We start from the raw sequence: 14,379 nt of genomic DNA, 5'->3' as shown, positions 1-14,379 counted from the left end.
CACACACACACACACACACACACACACACACACACAGAGAGAGAGAGAGAGAGAGAGAGAGAGAGAGAGAGAGAAAGCAAACCTCCAGGTTTTGGACTCAAACTGCATCAGCCATGTGGGAGTCCAGCACCTTAAACACCATGCCACCTGCCAATCCCCCTGTTGTAGTATTTCTAAGACTTGATTATGGACTTTGACATTCATACTTTTAACACTTTAAAATAAAATGTATTTATTGAATTTTTGAAGTAAATAAGATACTAACAGTGGAACATTTGCCCCCTACAAGTTCCATTTTCAAATTGGATTTCATCTTTCAACTCCCACAATGAATTACAACTATCTTTTTTATTTATTTCAAAGGTTCGTATTTACCTTTATATAAGCCCACACAAATCTATATTTATATTCTTCTTTATTATATAACTGGTTGCATACCATATATAACATTTTTCATCTTGCCTTTTTTCACTTAAATATTGTAATTTGGAGATATTCGTATTTGACTACATAAAGAACTTTCTCATTGTCTTCTTTTTTGTGTGTGTGAGATTTTTGTTATAGATTGCATGTGCTTACCAGAGAGACAGAGACTGAAAGCAAGAAATCACCCTCCAGAGGGGATGGCCACACTCTAATCCCTTCTCCTCCATTCTCCTCTCAGGATTTTGGGCATGCACATACACGTGGCCAGCATGAGTTTTAAGCCCCCTGGTCCAGGACTTGGACCACTGTCTACTACATGGGAGTCCAGCAATGTAACCATTACACCATCTGCTGGTCCCATTTTTTTTGTCATCTGGAGCTAAAGATCCTCTTCCAAGCTCCCTAAGGTCATCAGAATTCAGTTCCTTATAGCTTTAGAACTCATGGCACGAGGTTGCAATGAGGAGAGAGTTGCTGACTACTTCGAGGTTTTACTTCCTTTAGATCCTCGTTATTTATGTACTTACTTATTGCCAGAGAGAGTACATGTTCGTCAGAGAAAGAGAGGGAGAGAGAACGGGAGCATTCTTCCCTGAGGCATGGTCACACCACAGTCCTTTTTCCTCCATGTTTCCATCCTGTCAGAGTTTTGAAATTTACACACACATGCACTTGGTGTGTTTTTTAAGATCTGGGGCCATGATACAAACCGATGTCAGACATGTGGGATCTCAGTCCCTGTGGGCACTGATTAACCTGTGTGCTCTGAGACCCTAGATCTTCTTTCCAAGAACTTACCTGATTAAGTCGGTGCCACCCACAACAATGTCACCTTTGATTAACTTAAATTCTAATGATTAAAAGCCTTAATTACACCTGCAATAGTCCTTCCCCTTTTATATACAACTTAATATAGTCACAGGAGTTACTTTGGCCCTCACTTTTATCATGTTTTATTGGGTTAAAAACAAGTTATTGATTATGCATGCACTCACAAGCCATAGATAATACAATGACATGTGTCCTTGGGGATCTTCTTAGAATCCTGCCAACCACACATGTAGTCCCCAAACTGAAATGGTCAGGTCAACTGCAATTTTGAAAGAAAAAGGTCAAGGGCCCTCCCAGAGAATTATACCTTCAAAAGCAATACGTTCCTGTTTCCTCATGAACCTCGCCAGCACTACGTGCCAATAAATTTTTAAATGATTATGAGTCTTATGAGTCAGTTGGGGATTCTCAACATAGTTTTAATTTTCTATCATTTTAAAAGCAATTCAGTAGCATTTCGTATGTGTGAGTACTGTTTATGTTACTTTCACTAATACTCTTTTATTTCTTCTCTGGTTTACCCCCCACCCCCCTTGGGTTATTAGTCTTTATCTTATTGATTTGAGAAGATTCGCACATGTTAAGAAGATTAATCCTTTTCTGTGATGGTAGTTACAAACATTCGTATAACTTTACAAGTTTGCCATTATTCTTTTATTTGTATACTTTTTTAAGAGACAACGAAAAAGTTTTATTTTTAAGAGAGATTTTTGCTATAAGGCATGTGTACTCACCAAAGAGACAGAAAGAGCCAGAGAGACAGAAAGTGAGAAATCACCCCCCAGGGAACATGGCTACGCTGCTATCCCTTCTCCTCCATTTTCCTCTCAAGATTTTGGGTGCACATGCACATGCACCCAGTATGAATTTTAAGTTACTGGGTCCAGAACTCAAACTGTGGTTGACTACATGGGAGTCCAGTAATGAAACCATTATGCCATCTGCTGGTCCCAAAAGTTTTTATTCTTATATTATCAGATTAGTGTTTTTGTGGGGAGGAGGGTTGAGTTTGAGTAATAGCTGATACTGAAAATTATCAAAATGTTGGTCTAGTAATTGCAGCTCTATGATTCTACATTTACATACTTTATGTGTTGGAAATGTATTGGGAATGTTAAACAGGAGTTTATATTTTTCAATAAGCTGTGCACATAATTTACTACTTAATTCTTTTCCTACTTGAATCAAAATAACTACTTGTGGAGAATTATATATTTAAAGATAGTTGTACAGTTTTCTTTTTTTTTTTTTTTCTAGAGGTTTTTGCTATAGGGCACGTGCACTTGCCAGACAGACAGAGAGACAGAAAGCGAGAAATCACCCCCCAGGGGGGATGGCAATGCTGCAATCCCTTCTCCTCCATTCTCTTCCTGGGATCTTGGGCATGCACGCACACGTGCCCGGTGTGAGTTTTAAGCCACTGGGTCCAGGACGCAAACCGCGTCGACTACATGGGAGTCCAGTGACATAGCCATTACGCTAACTGCTAGGTCCCTACAGTTTTTTTTTTAAATGAGACCTATTTCATTGAGAGCAAAAGGGTATGTTCTTTCTCTTCCCTACGGAGAACTTTTGTTAACTGTCTCAATCAATAGCATAAGGTGAAGTGACTCTGATTTACAAGGTTAGGTAACAAAAGGTAATACGATTTCTACCTAGCATCCTGTCTCAGGAAATGTGCCTTAGGAGACCTGAATCACCAAAGAAGAAATTCAGCTCTCTGTACCACTCACCCTCACATGTATGTGCACTTGCTCAATCATAAATAAAGAAAATATTGGAAAGAGAAGTTGATATTCTAATTAAATTGGAGTAAGTTTATTAAACACTATAGGGAATGTTGCCATACATAGGTTAAGTCTTTTTAAAGCTAAGAACATGGGCCAGCAGGTGGGGTGGTGGTTGAGGCACTGGCCTCCCACATGGCTGACCACAGGTTGAGGCCCAGATCTGACAGCTGGCTTCCTCATTTTCTAACATTCTCTCTTTCTCTCTCTCTCTCTCTCTCTCTCACTCTCTCTCTCTCTCTCCGTGTGTGTGTGTGTGTGTGTGTGTGTGTGTGTGTGTGTTTCCCTCTGGTCAAATATAAAAATAATAAGAATAGTAATAGTAATAAAAAATAAATATTTTAAAAGGAAATAAATAAATAAAGCTAAGAACATGTTGTATATTCAGACTTGTTCACATTTTCTTTAATATCCTTCTGTAACATTTATGGGACCAGCACTTGACGTAATGGCTATGTCACTGGACTTCCATGTAGTTGACGGCAGTTCGAGGTCTGGACCCAGTGACTTAAAACTCACTCTGGACACGTGTGCATGCATGCTCAAGATCCCGAGAGGAGAATGGAGGAAAAGGGATTGCAGAGTGGCCATCCCTCCTGGGAGTTCTCACTCTGTCTTTCTGGCAAGCGCATGTGCCCTATAGCAAAAACCTCTTCAGGAAAAACAAATTAATATCCTTCTGTAACATTTCAAGATTTTCTTCAGCTAGCCACAGAGGCACAAGAATAATGCAAGTCTCAGTGATGCTAAAGCTAGGAGAAAGGTCCCTGGCTCCTATTCCCAGATCTCCCTGTACACGCAAGGTGCGTGTGTATGGCTGGCTGAGATGGGGATGGATTACCAAGGGAAGTTCCTGTTAGGGATGCCTGTCTCTCTCTCTTTCTCTGTCTGTCTCTTTCATAAAAGAAGTACATAAATAGATTTTGAAAAAATAAGTAAAATAAAGGTTTTCTTTGTATACTTTCTGAAACTTTTGACAGTTTAATTGCTGATTTCTATGGTTTGAACATGTCCATACTTAGGCGTTGCTTGTGTGATAGTATTAAAAAGGGGGACCTTTCAGATGCCATTAGGGAACAAAGTTCCTTTTTCATTGATGTGATAAGGCCCTTATAAAAAAAGTTTCCTACACTGCTTGGCTAGCTGCTTTCTTGCCCTCTCCTCCTGCCATGTGAGGACATAGCTAGAGACTCTTGGCAGACACCAAATGCTGGCACCTCCGTCTGGGTCTTTCTAGCTTCCAGAACAGAGAGAAAATCAATTTCTCTTCTTAATTAATTACCCGGCGTTAAGTGGTCTGCTTTGTCGGGATAAAATGAACTATGACAATTCAGTATTTAACTTGTGTTTGCTTATCTTAAAAATGGAGATCTTCAAAATTTTATCATCTAAGGTAAATTATACATGTAAATGCTATTGAATCTTGTGTACTATTTTTATGGCCTAGCCCTATATGAATTAATATTAATGTTCTTGTATGTTTTTTCTAAGAATTCTCCTAGTTCTGTTACCAGAAGTATTCAAAATTTTAAAGGACCAGCAGATGATGTAATGGTTATGTCGCTGGACTCCCATGTAGTTGACCATGCTTCAAGTTCTGAACACGGAGGCTTAAAACTCACACTGGGTGTGTGTGCACAAGTGCCCAAAATCCCAAAAGGAGACTGGAGGAGAAGGGATGGCAATGTAGCTATCCCCCCCGGGGGACAACTTCTCACTTTCTGTCACTCTGTATCTCTCTGGCAAGCACATACGCCCTATAGCAAAAATATCTCTTAAAAAAAATTAAACTTCTAGGAAACCAGCAGTTAGCGTAATGGCTATGTCGCTGGACTCCCACGTAGTCGACCGCGGTTCGTGTCCCAGACCCGGTGGCTTAAAACTCACGCCGGGCGCGTGTGCGTGCGTGCCCAAGATCCCGAGAGGAGAATGGAGGAGAAGGGATTGCAGCGTGACCATCCCCCCTGGGGGGTGATTTCTTGCTTTCTGTCTCTATGTCTCTCTCTGTCTGTCTGGTGAGCGCACGTGCCCTACAGTGAAAATCTCTCCAAAAAAAAAAAATTAAACTTCTATTTATTTATCTACATGGGCTGGAAAATAGCACCAAAGTTAAATAATAATGATAATAATAATAATAATAATAATAATAATAATAATAATAGTAAAGGGCATGTTTCTTCTGCTCCTGCCTCCAGCAGACATGTATCTAGGGTTTCCTGTCAAGTGAGGGGGTATCTTTGGAGCCAAAGAAACCTTTTAAACAATTTGCTGAAAATCTTTAGTGAAAGTATCTGTATATTCCTAACTATCAAATATTTTAAAATAATTAATTATTGATTATGTTTCTTTAACATCCCATCCTAAAAATGTGACTGCTGCAAACCCTCTGACACGTTTTACTTTGAATTGTCAGAACATAAACTCCACTGACCAAATCCAAGTGCAAATTCTGATTTTCTTAGGCATGAGCCACAGCCTTTGGGTCTACTCTATGCTTACAAATTTTGTTGTTGACAATATACTACTCAAGTAAATGTCACATGTACAAAACAGAGTCTTTATCCCTGTTGAATATCTTTGAGGTGCTCCTTTCAGAGACATCAAAGCTACAATGAGTCCACTGGACTCCATATTGTACTATGTGGAAGTAATTTACTTATTTTTGTAAGGAACAGAGAAGTTACTAGTATTTCATGTTTTTAATTTTTTAATAGAGGTTTCTGCCTTAGGGCTCGTGTGCTCACCAGAGAGAGAGAAACAGAGCCAGAGACAGTGAGTAAGAAGGGAAGTGAGAAATCATGCCCCTAGGAGGGATAGCCATGCTGCAATCCTTTCTCCTCCATCCCCCCACCCCAGGATCTTGGGCATGTACACTCACATGCCCGACATGATCTTCAAGTCACTGGGTCGGGACTCGTACCACAGTTAGCCATGTGAGAGTCCAGCAACTTAACTACTACACCATCTGCTCCTTCAGGAGAGATATCAAAGCTGTAATCAACAGCTGCATCTCAAATTATACTGTGTGATATTAATTTACTTATTTTTAATAAAGAGTAGAGAAGTTTTGAGCTTTTCAAACTTTATTAATTCCAGGAAAGAGAATGACACATACAAATATCTCCAACAGAGTCGCACACTGCAATACTTCCCAGCCCTCTGGCCAGCCGGGATCATGGATATACCCATGAGTATGCTTGGCATGTTGAAGGTAACCTGGGATCTGAACCCTGGGCCTTCCCACATGGTTCCAGAACTAAGGAGTGGTATCCTACCATAGCTGGGCCTGTACTGTGTGATATTTAAGTATTACACATACATTTAAAAGAGGCTATGTCTCCTTTCTTCCTTTCTCAAGATTTAATGTATTTTATGAGAAGCACTCCATTTATTTAAAGTATTAAGTGAGTGGCATATTGAGAATATTTAAAATTCATGAATGTTTTGTTTATATCAAATGCAAGAATAGTGTTTATATCTTTTAAGAAATCTTCTGTGCTGGGTTGCCAGAAAAAAGATTATTTATGAAATTCAACATTGCATATCCCAGCATTACTTTAGGGAATTATCTCTTCACCCAGGTTTCAACAATTCATAAAAAGATGACAAAGAAGATAAAGGAATGCTTTAGATAGAAATAGCTTCATGTGTTTAATGAGGACATTAACCCCACCATGGGGTACCAGGAGGATTTTAACAACCTGCCATCAGGTAAGACCATTTACACCCTGCACAATCAATAATTTCTACATTGTTTTCTTAAAATGTTTATGGAATTGTGGTTTCCTACTTCCTTTAAGAATAGGTGCCAATTATTCACAGTCCTTACTTTGCATTTTAAAAATCCAAATATATCCCTTTTATTACAAAGTATTTTCAATAAATTTATCATCAGTGAATTTCAACCCTCTATGATAAACTATTCTTTCATCAAGTTAATGGTCTTTGTTTCCCCTTTCTTCCTGTGTTAAACACATTTCTGTATCTTTTCTTAAACAAGAGTCTCTCTTGAGGAACACTGGGCACATGTGTGTGCCTGCCCAACTACATGTAATATATCTTGGATAGAATTCTGGAACAGAAAAGAACATTAGGTATAAACTAAAAAAATCTGGATCAGCAGGCAGTATGGAGTTTAGGGTTGTTGGATCCCAAATGGCTGACAGCAGTTTCAGTCCTGGGCCTGGTGGTTTTGAGAGTTATGTCAGGCACATTTGTGTGCATGTCCAAAATCCCAAAAGCATGGAAGAGAAGGGATTGTAGCATGGCAATTCCTCTGGAGGATGCTTTCCTGCTTTCTCTCTCTCTAGCACATGTGCACACCTTGGAAAGTGTACACGCCCTATTGCAAATTAAATAATTACCATCTCATTCCAGACCTGGTGGCTTGCTTTCTCTCTCTCTCTCTCTCTGTCTCTCTCTGGTCAAATTAAAGTAAATAAATGAATAAATAAAAATTAAAATAAATAATTATTTAAAAATAAAAGACCTTCTGGGATAGATAATGTGCAGGCATGACGTGTCATTTTCTGATGAGGATGGGCAAACCAATACGAAGAGTTACTTGACTTTTACAACAATGAAATTACAGTTAATATGTGAAAATATTATTTTTTGAACCCAACAGAAAGCTTAAGTCTCAAGACAAATGTCTAATCAAATATCTAAGATATGACAGATTTCGAAAGAGATTCAAGACGCTTAGCACTTTGGCTCTTTTCTGGTATTACTTGACACGGATAAAAGAATTCAACGAAAGTAATGAAACGTTCAAAATTGAATGTAGAAAGGCTAACCCATTCCCTGGTGATTAAGGGAAGATGGTCAACTCCATGGTTGAAATCCTGGCCCTGGTGGCTTAGAAAATATGCCAGGTGTATGCATGACTCAACCCAAACAGGATGGAGAAAATGAAGGACAAGGCTTTGTGGATGACCAGACCCCATTGCAAAGGTGCTTTCTCCCAGTCTCCCTCACTCTATAGCAAAAAATAAAACAAAATAAAAAATGTGAATGTAGACTTGCAAGAAAATGTAGAACCTTGGGGGCTGTCAACCCAGAAGAAATCTGCACCTGCTCACAGACCCATCTCCCTAGAACTAAATGGCTTTTGAAAAGTACCAGACAAGAATGTGCCTGAATCATGGTACAGACCATGAGGGAGGGCATTAGAGACCACTGTGGGAAATTACGCAGTCTGGATCCCGCCTTCCTATCTTTCATATAAAACAAAATATTTGAGATGCTGAAGGAAGGGCAGAACATCCTCTAATTCTAATGGCAAATGTGAAAACACATTCCTGGGGATGAATAAGAAACTCCTGAGCCTAGACCATTCAAAGTCCCCTGCTGGTTGGGGAGTGGTAGGGTCCGTGAGAGGGTCCCAGAACACAGCAGCTGCCTATGACTCGGACTGAACTGGACATTAGAGCATGTGGTGTTCCAGTCACACCTGACTGGCAAGTATCTAAGCAACACTCAACAGCAGGCTACTGCCGTGGGTGGGACAAGAGCATCTCTGAGCAGAAGGTACAAGGCGAAAACCTAAAGTCAAAGGTAGAGCAGGTATTAAAGCAAACCTTCTGACAAATGGTCGACCTTGATTTTAAGTGGAACGGAAGACTAGTGGATTTCAAAGCTTGTAGTGCACTAAGAGTAACAATAGTGAAAACAAAGTCTAAACCCAGCACAACACTTGACTTAATTGACTTAACCTCACCCTCGACAAAGCCCTAGCAAAAAAAAAAAAAGTGTCCATTTTCAGTCATGAATATTAGTCACCCCAGGCCCTGCTGTCCTTACACAAGGTTTCTGACTTTCAATCAAAACTTATAAGATACATGAGGAAACAAAAACTAAGACAACAGACTGTAAGAGAAAGATCAATCCCCCAAACCAGATTGAGATATGGCCCATCGACATTGAAACATCTGGACAGGAATTTATGATAACCATGGCTAATATGTTAAAGGTTCTACTGAAAAAACTAGACATCATGTGTAAATAAACTGGGAATTCCAGCAGAGAGATACATGGAGAATGGAGAGAGAGCAGGTTGAAATAAATATTTTAAAGAGATAGTTGATGCCAAATGTAATGAAATGTACTTTTAGTCCATTCAGGCTATTACAGCAAATACAATAAACTGGGTGGCCTATTAATAACAGAAATTTATTTCTTACTGTTTTGAAGACTGAGGATGCAGTATCAAATTGCTTCCAGATTCCATGTCAGGTGAGGGCCCGTTTCCTGGTCCACGATGACACCTTCTCACGACATCCTCGTCCTCGTATGGAGAAGGAATAGATGAGCTCCCTTGGGCATCTTTTTTAAGGACACTAATCCCATTCATCGGCAGAATCCCCATTATCTAATTACTTCTAGTAGCAGCATCAATTGGGGGTTAGGATTTCAACATATTAATTTGGGGAGGGAGTACAAACATTCAAACCATAGCATCAAATTCAAACCCATCAAATCACAGATCCACGAACCCGAGGGGTAATTTAACATGATAAATGTCAAATAAATAAGTGCATAAATGACAGATCAGTAAATAAACAGGGGAAAAATATATCAGATTCAAATGGCTGAAATAAAACATAAAGAGAAAATCTTAGGGCTAGGCAGTGGCATAGGGGTAATGCAAGTGGACATGGAAAAAGGTTCTGAGTTTGTGTTCTGTGACCTCCCTGAGTGCACTGGGGATGTACCCACCTATGCCCACAGTCTAGTCCGGCTGAAGCTGGGGTAGATGGGGGTGGAAGGATGCCATTGGGGATGCCTACCTCAGCCTCTCTCCACCTCCCTCTGTCTCTCTCATAGAAAAATAAAATAGGCTTTTAAAATAAAAAATAGAAAAAAAAAATCTTGAACGCAGTGAACAATGATATAAAAAGACATTATATACAGAGGAAAAAACAACATCAGAGTTTTCATGAGAAGGTGCAAAAGCTGAACAATGGTATAATTCCTTTACGTACTGAAAGATGACAAATTTTTTTTATTTACATTCAGTCACTGTACATCATTACAGCATACAAAATGAGATTTTCCATCCAGAGTACACTGTATATTGTCTCAATCAAGCACATCAACATACATGTTATTATTTTGACTAAGTATTCTACTATATCTAGTGTAAATATCTTTTATAAAATGAAAAATAAGACTTTTCTCAAACGAAAAAAATCTTCGACAATATGGTTGGACCATATATGACATTAAGGGAATTTTTCAAACAGCGAGAATATCAGATAAAAAACTTAAAAGAACACACATAAACCCATACATGAAGAATATTAGAAATGCCATAAATGATGGCACATATAAATTCAGCTCCTTCTTATTTTCAATAAATGAAAAATGTAAGTCTCTAAAGGAAATAACCACATATTATATATACTTACAGGCATATGGAAAACTCTAAGTTAAGTCAATGACAGCACACAAAAGGAAAGAAGGAGGTGGAAGCAAAGCGCTATGAGATCTTCATGTTAGACTTGAAGTTGTTTGTTATTTTAAGGAAGACTGTGGCTAATTAAACATGTATAACTAAGCCCTAGATGAACAACCTGCACAGAGCAGTAAAAGGAAATGAGCTATATCTCACACTGTCTTCTCCCTGCTGTGAGTGTGGAGAGAGCAGCCCTCTTTCAAGGAGAAATTGCCCAGAAGCTTTAGGAGGTAGCTATGAGCACAAGGAAATTGACCTGGAGCCCAACAGAGAAAAGCAAAGAAGACTCATCACTGAGAATCAGAAGAAAAACATGAGTCAATAACTAACATTAGGCAAAATCTCTTCTTTTCCCACATATACTAAGGTAAGCCATGAAAACAGATGCAACTATAAAACATTTAAGAAGTCCCACATGTTGTGAAGAGAAGATGTTTTTATAAGTACTAAGCATCCGTGACCCTCTGATTAGGAAAGGAGGGAGGGTGTCTTTGCTAAGCTGCCTTGGAATTAGGAAATTATGCATGCGGCCTTTCCAAAACCAGCACATCAGATTAAGATGCCAACAGCAACAGCTCTAAAGTTCTTCCCAGGCTGGGATTAAAGTCATATTTACACACATGTCACTTGGGGCCTGTTGTAAGAAACAGTTCACCAAAAGCCATAAATAAGCTATCCACATAGGGCTAAACCCAGCTCTTCAAGGACACAGGAGTGAATGATTGACTCCAAATGGACCACACTTGATACATTTGTATAAAGGAAGATTAGCTCAAAAGCCTTTTATCCTAAAAATCCATTCTTTCCCTCTAAATACCTGGCTTATGTGGAGACAGTGAAGTTTATAACACTGCATGCCAAATCTCACTGAAAAAGGAGACCTTCGTCTTCAAAATGGTCATTAAACCAGAGTTCATGCCAATCCCTGTAGGCTTATGTATATATGGTAAACCAACAAGTTAAATATATTCAAAGAGCCCATCATTCAAAGATAGAAATGCTGTTCCTCTAATGCTGATCCTTTTCAAAAACAACTTAAATTCCAACGCTTTGTCCTCCTCTGTCTACTCTTGGTCGACTACAGTTCCCAAGGTATTGTCCAAATCTGTAAACCGTCAACATAGAGTTTCACACGGGACTCTTGGAATTCTTTCTGACTTAGAACCTGGTTTTTACTTTAGAGTTCCGGGTTAAAGAGTACCAAACTCATGTTCAGTGTCCTTCTTTCATGCTCAAGAAGGTTAAATACATTGCTAAGAGGTGGTTGAACTGAGATGCAAGGAGAACCCGCAGTGGCACAACGTAGCTGGCTAAAAGTAGGCTTGCTTTCACCCTTCAATGCTAAGCTCAGGCCTTGCACACGATGAAGAAATTTCTGTATAACACTTCTCTGTTGAGAAGTAGATACTCAGATCTGAGTTCAAGTCCACTTCCTGCTTCCTTGTAATTTGATGACTTGGCACATCAACTGTCCCATGCTTTCCAGGCTTCAGTCTCCTCCACTGGAAAAGGAGGTCATATCTACCTCAGGGCTATAGTGAAATTTAACTAAGGTCACAGGAACTGTCTATTATAGCACCCAGTGATTTGTGATTTGGAGCCAGTTAGCTCTGTTCCTCTGTCTCTGCATCCACTATATCTATCTTGGGGAACTTTTGTGAACATTAGACAAACTAATACTGTGTCTAAAAGTGCCAACAATAGCTTCTGGCAGACTGTAAACACAATAGCTTTCCTCCTTCCATTGATTTCCATTAAATAAATAAACATATAATACACATAGCACCAGGCACATTATAAGTTAACATTGCTATTTATACTTTCTTTAGCATTCAGTTTCTTCCCATTCTGCCCTATATGCCTTCTGTAAACAGTAATATTATGTGAGCTGATTTCGAGCAGTATGTCTTATGTAATTAAAATTTATAAATATCTTGAGACCCGAGAGTAGCTTAGAGGTAAAATGCAACACTCTGAGAGTTTGCTCAGTTATATCTAGGTAGCTTCCTAAATACACCAGGCACATGTGTGTCCAAGATCTGGGGCTAGATGTAGCTGGCACGTTACGGCATTGGGACCTTGTCAGAGGTACTGTGTCTCTCTATCCCTCTCTCTCTTTCTCTGTCTCCCTCGCTCATGGAATTAATAAATATATTTTTTTAAATGATAGATATAGTTTAATTGCAGCAGAAATCTCTTTTTGTTAATAGATCCAAACACCCATCTGCCATCCACAGGGGTTACTCACTTCAAAGCAACTGCTATAGCCACATAGGAGGGGGAGTGACAATGGCCACTCTGTTTACTAACCACAAATCTGCTGACATGAGAAGGTAATTTGAGAATAATGAACACTCCTTCAAGGTACACGCTGAATCTACTGTAAATTCTTCCCTCTAAGTTTACTCATCTATCAAACGGAACAGGAGGGTTTCACCTTATCTTCTGGAAATTGCTGCCAAGTGGATATATTGATTTAGCTGGCCATTTAATGGGCTGGATGTCTATTATATTTTACCACATTGGTAAATGGGGTTTATTTAATCCCATTCTCAGTTTAAAAGGTTTCAGCATTGATAAAATCTGCAAAGACAGATGTGCAATAAATTGTGCTCTTTTAATGGAATTACTACAGAGAATAAAATGCCAAAGAAAGATGCTCACCCCAAAGCGTAAATCGCCTAAGGATTTCTCTATTTCCAATATATTTTGGAAGAAGTGTTGTTGACAAGTTGAATTATTTAGCCCTTGTAAATACAGCTTCTCTTTTAAAAAATCATTTTCCTCGTGTCAAAATCATTTGCTCACAAGTAAATAAAAGAGAAAGCATAGAAAATTATTCTATCCGTTTGATTGATTGATTTAGCAAATTGGACCAATGCAAGCAAGACCGGTGACGTGCCCCCCTCTCTCCTCAGTAAGCAAGCTATGCAGGTTAAGTTTTTTTAAAAAATGTCTAAAACTAGCTCTTCCTCCTTCCTTCACATCTGATAAGTATCAATATATTTATATCTCTGCAATGCTAACTGGTTCTTTGGTATTTAGGCTTTCCATTTCTGTTTTCCTCACTGTATCTCTGATACCACCCGCCTATTAGGAATGAATAAACTCAGTCCTTTATGTGACCTTCACAGAAATTACAACCAACATAATGATTATCAAAAATAGACAATGTGTATACCTTTAAAAGATTAGTTCATATTCTTAAAGATCTCAAAATATAATAGTTCAGAAGGAAACTATTAAAAGAATAAAGAAAATTGGCTATTTTCCTCATCTAGTAAATTTCCATGAAATTGTGCTTATGCATCTTTTGCTTGGACTCAGAATTATATCATGAGCATTTCCTCTAATCATTTACATTCAGTTTAAACATTACTTTCTATTGTATAATAGTTCCTTTAACAGATGCACCATCGTAGTTTCAGATATTTACTTTTATGTCTGAGTTTCAGCTGTCATAAGTTTTGCCGTAAGAAATTATCTAATTTTGAGATTTCCCCTTTAGATATTACTAAATCAGCATATGAATATATTTTAAGCTTTAGATACATATTGCCAAGTGATTTCCAAAAATATTATAAAATATTCATTTGGAATTCTAAAATCAAAAATATACTCAAACCTGACTTTTCATAATTCATTTATTGATAAAATCTGATTTACCTGAACTCACTGAATGGCCTGAAAAGGAATCTGAAAAGATATTATATGAATGGTCAATGCCTTCCAGACAAAACTACTAGAAACACACCTGTAGTTGACCAAGATGTTTAAGAAAGTACACCGTGAAGAGCTGTAGGATATATCAGTAACATGAATTAAAAAATAAATATAATAAAGTTAAAAAAAAAAAGAAAGAATCTGCTACTATAGAAG

At 38.4% G+C, this 14,379-nt stretch overlaps 1 pseudogene; it reads right to left on the bottom strand.

Moving 5' to 3' along the window:
- LOC102474574 (cytoplasmic dynein 1 light intermediate chain 1 pseudogene) overlaps positions 1 to 9,411 on the bottom strand; it is a 127,249-nt pseudogene extending 117,838 nt beyond the window's left edge.
- Positions 9,412 to 14,379: the final 4,968 nt, after the last annotated feature.

The sequence above is a fragment of the Tupaia chinensis genome, unplaced genomic scaffold, assembly GCF_000334495.1.
Source record: "Tupaia chinensis unplaced genomic scaffold, TupChi_1.0 Scaffold000027_1, whole genome shotgun sequence".
Lineage (NCBI taxonomy): Eukaryota > Metazoa > Chordata > Mammalia > Scandentia > Tupaiidae > Tupaia > Tupaia belangeri.
The sequence above is the reverse complement of the archived record's forward strand: the minus strand, read 5'-3'. Positions and strand labels throughout refer to the sequence as shown.